The 15,838-nt window shown below is 37.3% G+C and overlaps 1 protein-coding gene across 22 annotated transcripts in view; it reads left to right on the forward strand.

The window, feature by feature from the left end:
• The window catches only part of BAZ2B (bromodomain adjacent to zinc finger domain 2B), a 277,515-nt gene that overhangs the window by 105,409 nt on the left and 156,268 nt on the right, over positions 1 to 15,838 (forward strand). The window lies entirely within an intron of this gene.

Genomic DNA, 15,838 nt, shown 5'->3' on the forward strand with positions numbered 1-15,838 from the left:
TTTTATGCTTGTTTAATTCACTAGCAGTTTGAGAACAAGAATTTATTTAAATCATTTTTGTTTTGAGACTAAGGCTGGGTGACATTAATAAGTAATACTTATGTATCATTGATACTGTCACAAATATATTTTAAAATTATAAGTCAAGACATAGTTAAGGAATAGATGGCATATATTGTTATTGGTAAATGCTGCCTGTACATTACATCACCAGGTAGAACAGAGAACATGCTGAGTATGTTAGGGGGTAGGCCATGGAACCCCTCAAATAAGGACAAACTAGTCACTTGTATAATAAAATTAATTTATTATAACAGTAATAAATTAAAATTATATTTAATACAAATTAGATATTTAAATGATTAAGCTTAGCAACTTTTCATGATCTTACTCTCTCCTCCCAGCAAATTCAGTATTATCTTTGTTTCAAATTCCAGCTCTTAAAAATCACAATCAGGAAACTGAGAAGTGTTCTTTTCACATAATTTTTATCATGAATTTCAGTTGCTGATTGAATTTGATTAACTATCTTAATGATCAGTGTCTTCTATTCCAGAACTTTAAAGAAAAATGTTGCCTGTTCAGACCAGAGTAATCCAGTCACTGGCCTATCTTTGGCCACTGTTGAAAAAATCAAACTAACATTGCATTTAAAGCTCCAAATAGGAAAGCTGTTTAGTCTATATGAAGAACTCAGGGAGCAGGCATATATTTTATACTTTCATTTTCTTAAGCTTTAATCCATTTAGTTTTTTTTTTTTTTTTTTTTTGCAGTACTGCAAACTGTTTAATATCTACCTCTTTTTACAAAACAGAAGGAAAAAAATCTGCTTTTTCTTATTACTTGACAATTGCCTGTTTTTGCTGAATGTTAAAGCAATATGCCTCTTTATAGTTATCAATTGTTCTTTTACTGGGCAATGCATGGTGAGGAAGAAGAGAATTCATAGGCAGTGCAAGGATTTCATATTGCTATTAGTATTATACAACAGAATGGAGATATGTTTTCTGCCTCAAAGTAATTTTGATCTGCCATCTTCATTTGCACAAATTATAATCTGTTATATTTTGTCACTCTTAATCTGAAAACTGGTAATAGATGACAGTCTTTAAAAATTCACTATGAACAAAACTTCACAACAAAACAATAAATAACCCAAGTAAAGAATGGACAAAGATTTGAATATTTCTCCAAAGCAGATATACAAATGGCAATATACAAAATAAACTAATGAACAATATACAATAGATCCAGAGACATAGAAACATAGAACAGACTGTGGAATCTCAGAGGGAAGGCCAGGGGGAGCTAGTGGAGGGGAGAGACTAACCAAAGAACTTATATGCATATTAGAGGCCCGGTGCACGGATTTGTGCACCAGTGGGGTCCCTTGGTGTGGCCTATGTGGATTGGGCTGAAACCAGCAGCTAACATCCCCTGCGGGATGGAGTAGTGAGTGAAGTGGCAGGTGGTTGGGGAGAAGCCACTCCTGCTCATCCTGGTCAGAGTGGTGCTCCTGCTGTAGAAGCGCTCTGACCGCCAGGGGGCAGCTCCTGCATTGAGCGCCTGCCCCCTAGTGGTCAGTGCACAGCATAGCGACTGGTCTAACGGTCAGCTGATTACTTAGGCTTTTATATATATAGATATGCATAACCCATGGACAATAGTGTGGTGAAGGCCTGGGGGTGGGAGGAGGGGCAGGGTGGAGGGGAACAATAAGGGGAAAAGGGAATGTCTAAAATACTTTCAGCAATACAGATAAACTTTAAGAAAGTAAAAAACAAAATGGTGAATTTTATGGGAGTTTATCTCAATTTAAAACATTTATAGTGAATTTAAAAATTAGAATAGTTTGGAGAGGAATACCTGAAACACATAGAATACTACTTTGGATTAAAGTGATGAGAGAAATACTCTAACCATGTTGTTTTAGCAATTGAAATGCTCTAAGTACTGTGCCATTGACCAGTTTCTGAGGGATGTTAAATAAGTAGTCCTTCCAAACTCATTCTGTTTATTGCTGGAATATTTTTGACAATTTCAATAGGATGACATTTCTCAGGTCTCAGTAACAAATAGAGCAGTCTTTCCTCTAAGAAAATAATTTATTATTACTGTATGAATACTGTGAATAATATAAATGAACAAAATCTGCAACCAACAGTCATTTCTTTTTTGCTCTGGTTATCAGGAAACTCGAAGCTATATATTTGGTCTCCCAGTAACAAAGAGTACAAGGCCTTATGGCATGCATTTTTAAAACTCTCTCTTGGCCTGATACTATTTTCATTACTCTCAATTTCTTATTTTTTTTGTATATTATGTACCTTAGTATATTACCTTGTATATTATTTTAGAATAGGAGAGGGCATAAAGATATATAAGGGATAAAGGATCTTATAATTAAAAAGCTTAAAATACAAATGTGCTTGAATAACATAAATTAATTTACACTAAATATGTAATTAATCAGTTGTCTTTATGACTTTCAAATTCTTTTTTAACTAACTTTTACCCTTTTGATGCTGTTGTTAATCCTTACCCGAGGATATTTTTCCATTGATTTTTAGAGGGAGCGGAAGGGAAAGGGGAAGACACTAAGAGAAAAAAATGGATTGGTTGCCTCCAGCATATGCCCTGATCGGGAATGAGGATCCGCCTACAACTGAGTTAGAGCCTGCTAGGGCTAACTTCGCTCTTTTTTTAAGGAGGCAAGGGAACATGGTGGAAAGTAATAAGAAGAGAGACAGGAACTCTGGAAATGATGAAGATTTGTGTACAGTAAATAATTGGTATGTGAGTTGCTGTCTGTTTTGAGTAGAGTGATGAATTACAGAAGAGTGGGAATTCTGGAAATCCAAATTTGAAAATAGAGGGAAATGGGGAAGTTCATTGGAGATGTTTTTAAAAATTGCTGGCTTTACTCTTTGTCTAATGTTGACCCTATTTAAGCCCCACTGTGCATAATGAAGTGAAAGCTGTTTATGGCATTATTTTTACACTGTGCAGCTGCATGTGTGCAGCTTAAAAGGACATTGACATCACATCATAAAATATGTCAACATTGCTTTGCATAATATTTTAACATGGCAGCCTCTATTATAAAATAATATTGTTTCTAAATGGTTTTTAATTTAATTATCTACATGTGGCATTTTCCCCTATGATTTTCAATATAGTTTAATATAATTCTTAAATTACTTACATGTCTTATATTTATTATCTTTGCATTTCTAGCAGCAAGGTCAGATTTATGCATTTATTAGATGCTAAGTAATAATTGATTTTGCTTCTGTAATTTTCCCCATAATTTTTTGCCTTTTCTAGATAATCCCATGAGCATATAAAATGTTGTAGAATTACCCCATTTTAATAAAAAAACAAACCTTGCAAGACCCCACATTCTTCTCCAGCTACTGTACCATTCAATCCTTTATAGCAAAACTCCTTCAAAGAGTTGTTCATACATACTGCTTCTATGTCTTCATCACACTTTCTTTGGCTTACTTATACTATTCACGCTTTTGTCTTTAGTACTCCACTAACAACATTTTTGTCTGGGGCACTAGTGAAATTTGATAAATCCAATGGCCATTTCTCAACTCTAAGATTATGTGTCATCGTTAATCATGTCATCTTCGCTGAAACTCTTCACTTGGTTACTTAACTTAGCCAAAACCAAATTCTTCATTTCTTAATACAGTCATTACTACCACCAACAAACCTATTCCTACCACCGTGTCTCCATCTCAGTTCTTAGCAGCAGCATTCATCCAATTGATTAGTCCAAAATGTTGGAGTTATCCTTGACAATGATGCTTTTTTCTTTTATTTAGTCCATCAGCAACCAAATATCCAACCATTGTTATCACCAGCATGGCTACCACGAAAGTTATCTCTCATTTCCACCTGAGTTACTATAGTTGTTTTCTAAACTGGTTTCTGTAATTAGTTTCTTTTTCTCCTTCCCTATTGCAAGATTATTCTGTATACAGTGACTAGCATGTCCTTTTTAATCAGATCATGTCACGCCCTAATGAAAGCATCCCATATGGCTTTCAACACAGTTGGAATAACATCCAAACTATTACTATTACTTTCCAGGCCCTCCCTGACTAGCTCTTCTACCACTGTCTTCTAAGTCATTGTGCAACAGCTTTGTGCATTCCGGTCATTTTTTGGAAAACACAAAGCCTTTCCACCTCAGGGCACTGGCACTTGCTTTTACTCTCCGTGCCTGAAGTGTTCCTTCTTCCCTCATTCTTGGTCTCAGGACAACAATCTTCTCTGAGAAGCCTTTGTTGCCATTCCAACTCCTTTCCATTCTTTGTAGTATTTAACACTATGAGAAAGGATAAGATTTTTGTATATATTTTTTAATTGTTTTGTAGGCCTCTATTATTTCTGTGTAGACAGAGACTGCCCTTCTTAGTGCCGTATTTTCAGATCTAGCATGGTGTCTGCCACAAAGAAGATGCTTCATAGTTACAGAATGAACGAACAAATAAATTGCTTGATTTATTAATATTTTATGCATGAATTAGTGAATGAGAAAAATCTAATGTTGATTTGTGATTTGTATTCTGATTTTCACGCTTGTTAAATTTTTTTATTATCGTGGTAAAATATACATAACATTAAAATTAATATTTTAACCATTTTAATGTATACAGTTGAGTGGCATTAAGTACATTCACATTGTTATACAACTGTCATTATGAACATATTCATCTTCCAAAATTGAAACTCAGTCTCCATAAAATAACTCTCTATTCACCCCCACCCCCAGTCCCTGGTAATCACTATTCTACTTTCTGTCATTAATTTGACTACTTGAGATACTTCATATAAGTACCTCATATCACAATATATGAATTATATTGTATTTGCCCTCTTGTGACTGACTGTTAGTTCATTTGGGCTGCTATAACAAAATATTGCAGACTGGGTGGCTATAAACAGCAGAACTTTATTTCTCGCAGTCTGGAGGCTGGGAAGTCCAAGATGAAGGAGTTGACAGATTTGGTGTGTTGTTAGAGCCCACTTTCTGGGACGTAGATGGCCGTCTTTTCGCTATAACCTCAACTGGTGGAAGAGACAAGCAGGTTCTGGAATCTCTTTTCTAAAGGAACTTACCCCATTCAAGAAGGCTCTGCCCTTGTGACCTAATCACTCCCAAAGACCCTCCCTCCAAATACCATCACATTGGGGATTAGATTTCAACATGAATTATGGGGCAGAGCACACAAACATTCAGTCTATAGCACATATTTATTTCACTTAGCACAGTGTCTTTAAAATTCATCCATGTTGCTTTAGATATTTTTAAATGACATTTTTTTCAACAGATACATTGCAATTAATTGTATTTATGCCTTGCATCTCTCTTTCATCTCTGCGCCTCAAAATTTTTTATAAGCATAGCTAACTAAAGTTCACAACATCCCTGTGAAATAGATAATTATGGTATGGCACACTCAAGTACTAAGAGATTGCCTAAGGTACATAATGAATATACTGTATGCCAATATCCTGAATGAAGACCAGGGTTATGTAGTCCCTTGTGGAAAGTTTTAGACTAGATTTTTTCTTTATAATGAAATAATTCTCTAAGAGTTCTAAGGAAAACAAAATAGCAGTAATGATATTTAATACCCCTAAATATTCATACCAAAATTCTTTTTTTAAAAAAAATCCTTATTGCTCAGATTATTACAATTGTTTCTCCCTTTCCCCCCCCCCCCCATTGCTCCCTTCCACCTGGTTCCTGCCCCACCCTCTGCCCTTACTCCCCCCCCCCCCAACCATTGTCCTCATCCATAGGTGTACAATTTTAATCCAGTCTCTTCCTGCACCCTAGACACCCCTTTCACCCTGATAATTATCAATCCACTCCCTTTTTTTGCCCCTGATTCTATTATATTCACCAGTTTATTCTGTTTCTCAGATTTCCAATTCACTTGATTTTTAGATTCACTTGTTGATGTTGATATATATGTATTTGTTGATCATAATTTTTATCTTTTTTCTTCTTCCTCTTAAAGAATACCTTTCAACATTTCATATAATACTGGTTTGGTGTTGATGAACTCCTTTAGCTTTTCTTATCTGTGAAGCTCTTTATCTGCCCTTCAATTCTGAATGATAACTTTGCTGGGTACAGTAATCTTGGTTGTAGGTTCTCGCTATTCATCTCTTTGAATATTTCTTGCCACTCCCTGCTGGCCTGCATAGTTTCTGTTGAAAAATCAACTGATAGTCGTATGGGTGCTCCCTTAGAGGCAACCGACTGCTTTCCTCTTGCTGCTTGTAAAATCATCCTTTTGTCTTTTGTCCTTGGCATTTTAATTATGATGAGTCTTGGCATGGTCCTTTTTGGATTCCTCTTGTTTGGGGTTCTGTACGCTTTCTGTACTTGTAAGTCTATTTCTTTCACCAGGTGGGAGAAATTTTCTGATATTATTTCTTCAAATAGTTTTTCATTATCTTGCACTCTCTTTTCTTCTGGCAACACCATAATTCGGATGTTGGTACGCATGAAGTTGCCCCAGAGGCTCCTTACGCTATCTTCAACTCTGGATTCTTTTTTCTTCTTGCTTCTCCAGAGAAGTGTCCTTTGGCTCTTTGTATTCCAAATCTTTGACTTGATTCTTGTATTCCTCCAGTCTGCTGTTGGATCTCTGTATAATATTTTTTATTTCAGTCAGTTTATGTTTAATTTCTAGTTGGGTCTCATTAAATTTATCGGTCTTGCTGAAACTAGTTTGACTCAGTGGATAGAGTGTTGGCCTGGGGACTGAAAGGTCCCAGGTTTGATTCCGGTCAAGGGCATGTACCTTGGTTGCGGGCAAATCCCCAGTAGGGGGTGTGCAAGAGGCAACTGATCAATGTCTCTCTCTCATCGATGTTTCTAATTCTTTATCCCTCTCTCTTCCTCTCTAAAAAAATCAATAAAATATATTTAAAAAAATAAAAATAAAGAAATTTATCGGCCTTTTCTAGGAAATTCTTTAAAAACTTTATAACTGTGGTTTTGAACTCTATATCCAGTCTTTTTTTTTTTTAAATACATTTTATTGATTTTTTACAGAGAGGAAGGGAGAGAGATAGAGTTAGAAACATCGATGAGAGAGTCATCAATCAGCTGCCTCTTGCACACCCCCTACTGGGGTTATGCCCGCAACCAAGGTACATGCTCTTGACCGGAATCGAACCTGGGACCTTTCAGTCCACAGACCAGTGCTCTATCCATTGAGCCAAACCGGTTTCGGCTATATCCAGTCTTTTTTTCTCCATCTCTTTGAGATCTATTTCCTTGTCTTGGCATTTTTCGCTGCTTCCCAGAGTTGGTAAGATGGCTTTGTGTGTTTGGTGTCCTATATGGGCAGCCTCCCAGGTTACCTGAAGTAGACACTCTTCGTGCTCCCCTTTGTGGACTGCGTGTACAGCCTTGTTGTAGTTAAGTCTTGATTGTTGTTGGTATCCCTGGGAGGAATTGACCTTCAGGCCAATTGGATATGAGTATCAGCTGTGTGTACTCCCAGATACCTTCTGTATTGGAGACAGTCTTATAGGATCAGACTTGCAAAACTGTAAAAGCCTCTGTGCTCAGCTTGGATGGCACGGAGTCTCAGGGCTGAGCTGACAGTCTTGGCTTCCCGTCAGCCCTGCCCTTGTGCGCTCACCTGAGTTTCCGCCCGACCTCTGCCTTCCGCGGCTCCCCTGAATTTCTGCCTGACTGTTTCAGATTCCCCATGCAAGAGTGTGGGTGCCCCAAAGGCTGGCCCGGAATTGGGTTGGATCTCTGTAGTCTGGAGCTTCTGACTCCTTCTGCTATGGAGAGGCCAAGGCAACTCTGAGGTCAGACCTCTCTGTGCGAGTGCGCCACTGTAGACCCTGCCCGCTGCGGCTCCCAGTCCCCCAGTCTCCCAGTCTCTGAGTCTCCAGGTGCCTTTCTCTACAGTCGGGACTCCACAGGTATGGCTTGGGTCCACGGGATTTCTGCCGGGGTTGGAGTTCAATACAGTAGGAAAGGGTTCAGTGCAATCAGGGACTTCCTTTCCCCTCCCGCCAGCCAGGCATTCGGCTGCACTTCCTCTCTACGTGCGCTTCACCTTACCTCAGCGCTTTGTGGTTCCCAATCCGATCTGTGAGCCTCTCTTCTTTCTAGTTGTAGATTTCCCACTCCGCCAGCTTTCCTGTGTTTTTGGATGAGGTGCGTTCTGATTTTAGTTGGTGTTTTGAAATTGTTGTGCGAGGTGGCATTTAGGTGCTTACCTAGGCCACCATCTTGGTTCTCTCTCCCCCAAAGTTCTTTTAATAGAAAAGAATAGAACATATCATTTGAAACCCAGTGTTTGTTAAATTAGTGATGGCAACTTTAATTATTGGATCTAACAATATTTTTTTTTCACTGTGTATTGTTGGATTGCTTAATTGCCTCACCCGTCTCTAGCCATAGTCTGAATTGGATCTTTAAAAGTTTGGATTGAAATAGTTTCATTTCAGTCTTTTAGCCATTATTGTACATGAGACCTTTATAAATTTATGAGCTTATGTTTGTCTTGTTTGCTGGCTTATTCAAATGAGGTGGTTTTTTCTTAAAAAGGCAGTTTCATAAGTGTTAAATTATTGATGTGGCATTTGTTGACAGGGCTAAGATGAAGTCTAATTTTGATAACAAGGAAAATTTCCTCATAATTTATATTCAGATGTGTTTTAACTTAGTTAATAGTAAATTCTAAAAGCTTTCCTTCTCTGTGTTGCTGCAATTTGAGTTGAATTCTCTAAAGAACTTATAGTTGGAGAAATTATATGTAGCTAAAATAGCATAAAACTTTTCACAAATGGAGCTCTTTATTATATTACTTCTCTCCAGAAGGTTAGTTCATTTTTAGACATTGTGTATATATTAACCCCAAGAATGTTTCAACATGTGCTGATTGTGCTACCACCTTCTTCCTCTTCTGGGTGCACATTTATAGACCTAAAGCAGAAACCTATGAACTTAGTAAATATTTCGAGAAGTGCTAATTTGTGTTGAAAGGATAGAGTTATTAAGTTTGGAAAAACACAGTGATACTTAAATTATTAAAATAATTTACGTTTAATAGCCATTTGTACTTTGCGTGATTTTTGTTATCAACAGAATATGAATTTAACCACTGAATTCTAGTTAAACTTCATGTTATAAGCCTTACTTTATTTGTCTAAAATTTTTGTGAGTTCACATATGGGAAAGATTTCTTCTAGAGAAGTTTCAGTCACACGGAACAATAAGGACAAATGGTGGAAAGAAGGATATGATACGTTTTGAGAGAATGATGCTTTTTGCAGCAAGGATAGTGAAATTTTGTAAGAAATGTGAGATCACTGATAATATAAGTGCTTTTTAAATGCCATCTATTTATATTTGGTTTTACCTGAAGTAGTATTACTGATAGTAAGTTTGGTTGAAGAGATTAGTAGTGTTGAAAGGTTGGCAAAACATTAGGATTCTGGTAAATTATCTCTTTAAGGTTTTAAAAGATTATTCCTCCCTCTCTCCCTGCTTCCCTTCCTTCTTCCCTCCCTTTCTTCCTCCCTCCCTCCCTTCCTTCTATTCTCCCTCTCAATCTTTCTTTCTTTTTGCTTTTGGTTTTGTTTAGTGCTTAAGGCAAGCCCTCTTATGGGAAACCACTTTGTTTTCATTGTGATATGACAAATTAATGGTTTTAATATAAGAAACTGTCATTTGCTTTACTACTAGACTTCTTTTGGAACGTTGTTGAGTCATCACTTTCTAATTTACTGAGTATTTCTGGTACAGATAATGGGCTTCTGACTATTAATTCTAACAGCAGGTATTGAATTAATCAACAGCAGGGAGTATTGAATTAGAGGTCTACTTAACCACCAGAAAGGCTGGTGATTTCTCCAAAGCCACATAGTGCCGATGTATAGAACCTTGGCATTGATGATCTTGCTTTTGTTGGTCAAAAATTACAGTCAGCAAAATATTGATGGCTTTGAATTGGTGAACCTATAAAACTGTTTATTTTAAAAGTCATTTGCCCATTTTTAAGGGTAAGAGGCCCTAACCTTTTTATTAATTTCAGTGTATGTTAGCAGGGATTAATGTGGCAGGACTCATTTCAACTTCTGCCTTCACAGCCTCTATGAACATTAAGGAAAGAAGCACATCTCATATTTTACAACATACTCTACTTAGATCTCCAGTTGAATCTGAGGACAGAGAGCATTCAATGAATATGATGCACCGAAAGTACTTCTCGGACTTGAAACCCATATCTTTTCAAGCTGCCCATTTTCTATTTTTTTTTTTACCTTGTAAATCTTCCTCCATGAAATGAGAAAACAACTTTGAATCTTGATACCAACATAGTCAGTGTCTGTCATTGGAAAGCTTTGCTGCTTGTAGATTATCTAAATTGAAAGGTGTCTTTCTAACTTGGCAAGACTGCTTAACAAAACTTATATTAATCCTATATAATAAAAGGCTAATATGCAAATAGACTGAACGATGGAACAACGAACAACCGACCAGCTGCTATGATATTCACTGACCACCAAGGGGTGCTTATGGAACATGGCGGGCATTTGGCCGCAGTGGGATGGTGGAGCAGGTGAGCGGGGGGGGGGGGGGGGGGGGGGGGGGGGGGGTGCCAGACCAGACTGGGCACCGGTTGCTGTCATTGGGGTGAGCCTCTGGTGATTACTGAAAATTCTTTGCTTCCACGCACCATGGTCCTGCCTGGGTCCCATCAGTGGGGGCAAGTGGGGCCAGCACTATCAGCTCATGGGAACAGCGGCAGCAGGAGTGGGCCTGTAGGCAGGCAGAGGTACAGGGGCCTCAGTGGGAAGGGCCGGTTTGCGGCCCACTGTTCCTTTCAAGGTGCAAAAATTTGTGCACTGGGCCCCTTGTGTTATATAATGTCTTTTATTTGTATGCCCACTTTAGACTGTTAGGGCAGTCTTCTTTCATATATGCCATGTTTTTTTGTTTTTGTTTTTATTTTTATTTTTATTTTATTTTAAAATATATTTTTACTTATTACAGAGAGGAAAGGACAGGGAGAAAGAGATAGAAACATCAATGATGAGAGAGAATCATGGATAGGCTGCCTCCTGCATGCCCCCTACTGGGTATTGAGCCCACAACTTGGGCATGTGCCCTTGACTGGAATCAAACCTGGGACCTTTCAGTCTGCAGGCCGACGCTCTATCCACTCAGCCAAACCAGTTAGGGTATTATATATACCGTGTTACATGCTTAGTTGAAACTTGATGTTAAAGCTTGTTCGTTTTTTCCCCCTTTACGACACAACAAGAAAATAATTTGATAGCAAAAGCAGTTACCAAGGATGAGGACTGTTAAACTTGTTAAAAAAATAGAATTTTCTTTCTGCGTTCTGTTGCCGTTTTAGTCAACACGAGTAAATGAAGGTGAACAAAGTATATCCAGGGAACAAAGTAGAAGAAATTGGACATTTTAAATACCAGGTGATATATATGCACCTAAAGAAGCATAAAAGTTTTCTAAAACCTAAGACTTATTTTCCCTTACAAGCACTGTAATATAAATCTTTTTTCCCACCAAACATAAATGTGAAATTTATGTGAAGATAGTAAAATTTCTTCAGCATTTTTTCTGAAATGAACGTATCCTACCCAACACAGTTGGTTTCCGCGCCCCCCCCCCCCAATTTCTAAAAAATAGAGAAAAGAATATTTCAAATATTTAGTAGGATCATTTACAATTTTAAATCCTTCTCTGGTTTTAGAAATTCCTAGTTGCGCTGCCATATGGTGGCTATTTAAATTTAAGACAAAGTAATTAAAATTAACATTTAAACATCAGTTCCTTAGTCACACTAATCATATTACAAGTGCTCAGTAGCCACACATTTGGATATGGGCTGGATACCGAACAGCACAAATATTGAACATTTATTTCTATATCGCGGGAAGTTTCATTGCACAGCACTGGATAGTACATTACATTAGTGGTAGATCAGGTGCTCACCAACGTTCCCAGGATATAGTTTCCTATTATTTACAGGTGTGCTCCTTTCCTCCTGAAGAAGTATTGCTTATCAAAGCCTGTGCTTTCTTTTTCTCCCATATTTCTCCAACTAGTAATAATAAAAAAATAATGGTCAGGATTTGAAATAACTAGATAATGATGGAAACATGTTTAGATTTTTATAAAGCCTTAAAAGAGTGTGCCAAATTATGTATAGTTTTGGTACTTTCTCTGGATTGAGTGTCTCACTCACCAAGAGGTCACCAGTTCAATTCCCCATCTGGGCACATGCCCAGGTTGCCTGCTTGATTCCCAGTAGGGGGCATGCAGGAGGCAGCCGATCCATGTTCCTCTCATACCAATGTTTCTATCTCTCTCCCTCTCCCTTTCTCTCTTTCTAAAAAAAAAAAAAAAAAAAAAGTGATAGACATTGACTTTCCATTGTACAATGTAAGATTGCAACACTGAGACAGCCTATGAGTAGCCTCTGATTTTTGAGATTATTTTCCATATGTAAAGTTTAGAAATAATTTTTATTATATAACCATACCTTGATAAAAACAGAATACAGAGAAAACATGAAGCTGATATATAAATAAGTGATTAAGCATTTTAGTGACTATTATTTTAAATTAATTTAGAGTTAATCAGCATATCTTTCTATGTTCAGATTGAGTTTGTTGAGAAAAGACACTTATTTTTCTGTTCGTGTGTGTGTGTGTGTGTGTGTAAGTCTTTTCAATAAGCTAGGTAGGGATACATAGATTGAAACATAGGTAGTGTTGTCAACTAAAGGTTAAGATTTGTGTGCTAAAATTGATTACCTAAGGAAAGATTTTCTCTGTGGCAGACAAGGAAGAAACAGAGATAGTTACATGCTAATTACTGGAAAAATACTCATATATAATTGTGTATCATGACTTAATATTTTCCCCTACAGTTTAACATGGGTTGATGTTTTCCGAGACTAAATATAGTTGAGATTTTCTCTGTGCATATTTATTAAAATGGTGACTTGTAGAGAGAAATAGCATATTACCAATATATTAGTTGAATTATATTTTCATAAAATGTAGTATTGCTTTTTATTTGTGTAATTGAAATATAGTCCCTAGTTTCAAGATGATTTTAAAGAATTGCCTTTTCCTTGTAAAAGCCACTTAAAGAATTTTATGAGAAGACATAAGATTTGTCTGCCTTTAACCTCTAGTGTGATTTTAGTTTCATGTATTTTTTTTTTTTCTCTTGCATGTGCAATTACCCAGTAACCATCAGCAAAAATTGCTGCCGTGATGAAGGGATGCCTTTACCATTTTTTAATACTATAAGCTTTAGGGCTTTAAATAAAGTATGAATATTTAACTGTAGATTGTCTAAATTATCTTGTATTCCCCTCCCCCCCAAATAAAATATGAAATGGAATATTTATTTTTTTCTGTTTATTCAGTTACAGAAGCTGTTTTATTTTGTTACAAATGTTATTCTTTTTAAAAATTAATACTTATCTGAATTATAGAATTTTGGAGAAAGTTTAATTGCTTCTTTCACAAAACTTTTTGTATAAACATCTTACCATTACAGACTTTTTTTTAGTGTTGATTAAAGTTGAGAGCATAATGTTAGGAAGTAGTTCCTCGAAGTCAGGTCTTTGGATATAGAGAGTAGTAATGTGTCTTATCTGTGTAGCCTTCTTATATGATTGATACATTTGGGGCCTGGATAATTTAGAGAAAGTTTAGTCTTATCTGACCCTTCCATGCATTGTTTAAAGCTAACACATTCTCTTCCGTACAACTCTCTCCTCTTTTGCCTTCAATCAGTATATTCTATTTCTTTATTTCTTGGACTTCAACAAAACACCATACACACTTCTCTTGTTTCCCATTAGCCTTATTTATAGCTATCCCCCACTTTCTGCTGGTTAAGTATCTCTCCTCCAATCCCTGCTCCTGCCCCCAAACCTACTCATTCCTTTGGTGAACTCATTCATACTCTTAGCTTGAAGCAATTGTACTTTTTAAAATGACTGATTTACAAATCTTTTTTTTTTAAATAAATCTTTATTGTTCATATTATTACAAATGTTCCTCATTCCCCCCCCCCCCATTGCTTCCCTCCACCAGGTTCCCACCCCACCCTCTGCCCTTTTCCCACCCCCCATTGTCCTCATCCATAGGTGCACAGTTTATGTTCAGTCTCTTCCCACATCCCCCACTCCCCTTTTCTCCGAGAATTGTCAGTTCACTCCCCTTCCATACCTCTGATTCTGTTATATTCAACAGTTAATATTGTTCATCAGGTTTCTTAATTCCCTTGGTTTTTAGATTCACTTGTTGATAGTCGTATCTGTTTTTCATAATTTTTATCTTTATTTTATTTCTCTTCCAAAAGAACCCCCTTCATAAGTTCATATAATTCTGGTTTGGTGGTGATGAACTCCTTTACCTTTTTTTTATTTGTGAAGTTCTTTATCTGGCCTTTGATTCTGAGTGGTAGCTTTGCTGGGTAGAGTGTTTTTGGCTGTAGGTTCTTGCTATTCATCACTTTGAATATTTCTTGCCATTCCTGTCTGGCCTGCATGGTTTCTGTTGAGAAATCAGCTGACAATAGTTTGGGTGCTCCATTATAGGTAACTACCTGCTTTTCTCTTGCTGCTTTTAATATTCTCTCTTTGTCTTTTGCTCTTGGGATTTTAATTATGATGTGTCTTGGTGTGGTCCTCTTTGGATTCCTTTTGTTTGGGGTTCTGTGCGCTTCCTGGACTTGTAAGTCTAATTCTTTCACCAGGTGGGGAAAGTTTTCTGTCTCTATTTCTTCCAGTATTCTTTTGGTATCTTGCTCTCTCTCTTTTTCTGGGACCCCCATAATTCTGATGTTGGTTTTCTTGAAGTGTCCCAGAGGTTTCTTACATTATCTTCAACTTTCTGGATTCTTTTATCTTCTTACTTCTGTGGAGGAGTGTTTTCTGGCTCTCTATGTTCCAAATCTTTGACTTGATTCTTGCGATCTTCCATTCTGTTTTTAGGACTCTGTATAATATTTTTGCGCACCTCCACGACTTCCTTTCGTCACTCCCCTGAGTTTCCGCCTTACAGCCCAGACTCCCTCCTTATGTGTCTGGGTCTCCAGGGTCTCACCCAGAACTGGGGTTCAGTGCTGTCAGAACTGGGGTTCAGCACAGACTGGAGCTTTTATCTCCTTCCCACTAGGGAACGCCAGCCAGGCACTAAGCCTCCCCCTCCTCTCCGGCTCCGTCCTCTCCACGCTCGCAATGTGTCTCTCTGTACCTTAGGCTTTTACAGCTCCTCTGATTTTTCTTCTGGTTTTCTCGTTGTAGAATTTCCAGTCAGTTGACTTTCCTGTAGTTCTGGGTAATGTCCATTTTGTATTTTAGTTGTATTTTATTGAAATTGTTGTGTAAGGCTGCAGTTAGGTGTTTACTTATGCCGCCATCTTGGTTTCTTCAGCTGATTTACAAATCTTGAACTACTCTAAATTGAGTTTTCCACCTGTTTTGGGAAACATCTGCATTTAAGTAGCCTATCGTAACCTTTGAGGTAATATTTCATTGTCTGCTGTCCTTGTTTCTGTACTTAATCTAGCATCTAGTCCTCTTATTTCTCCATTTAAGTTGATTCTTGGGTTTCCCATTCTCTCTGCATTTCCTCATCTTCAGTATCCAGATCTCACACTAGTAATTAGCCCGCTTTTATACCACCTCACCTTGCATTTAAAAAAAAAAAAGCTTCCTAAACTTTCCCTGCAGTGACTTTTTAAAATGTATAAGTTGTTATGGCATAATTTCCTTAATA

Source organism: Pipistrellus kuhlii, unplaced genomic scaffold, assembly GCF_014108245.1.
Source record: "Pipistrellus kuhlii isolate mPipKuh1 unplaced genomic scaffold, mPipKuh1.p scaffold_m20_p_7, whole genome shotgun sequence".
In the NCBI taxonomy this organism is placed as follows: Eukaryota; Metazoa; Chordata; class Mammalia; order Chiroptera; family Vespertilionidae; genus Pipistrellus; species Pipistrellus kuhlii.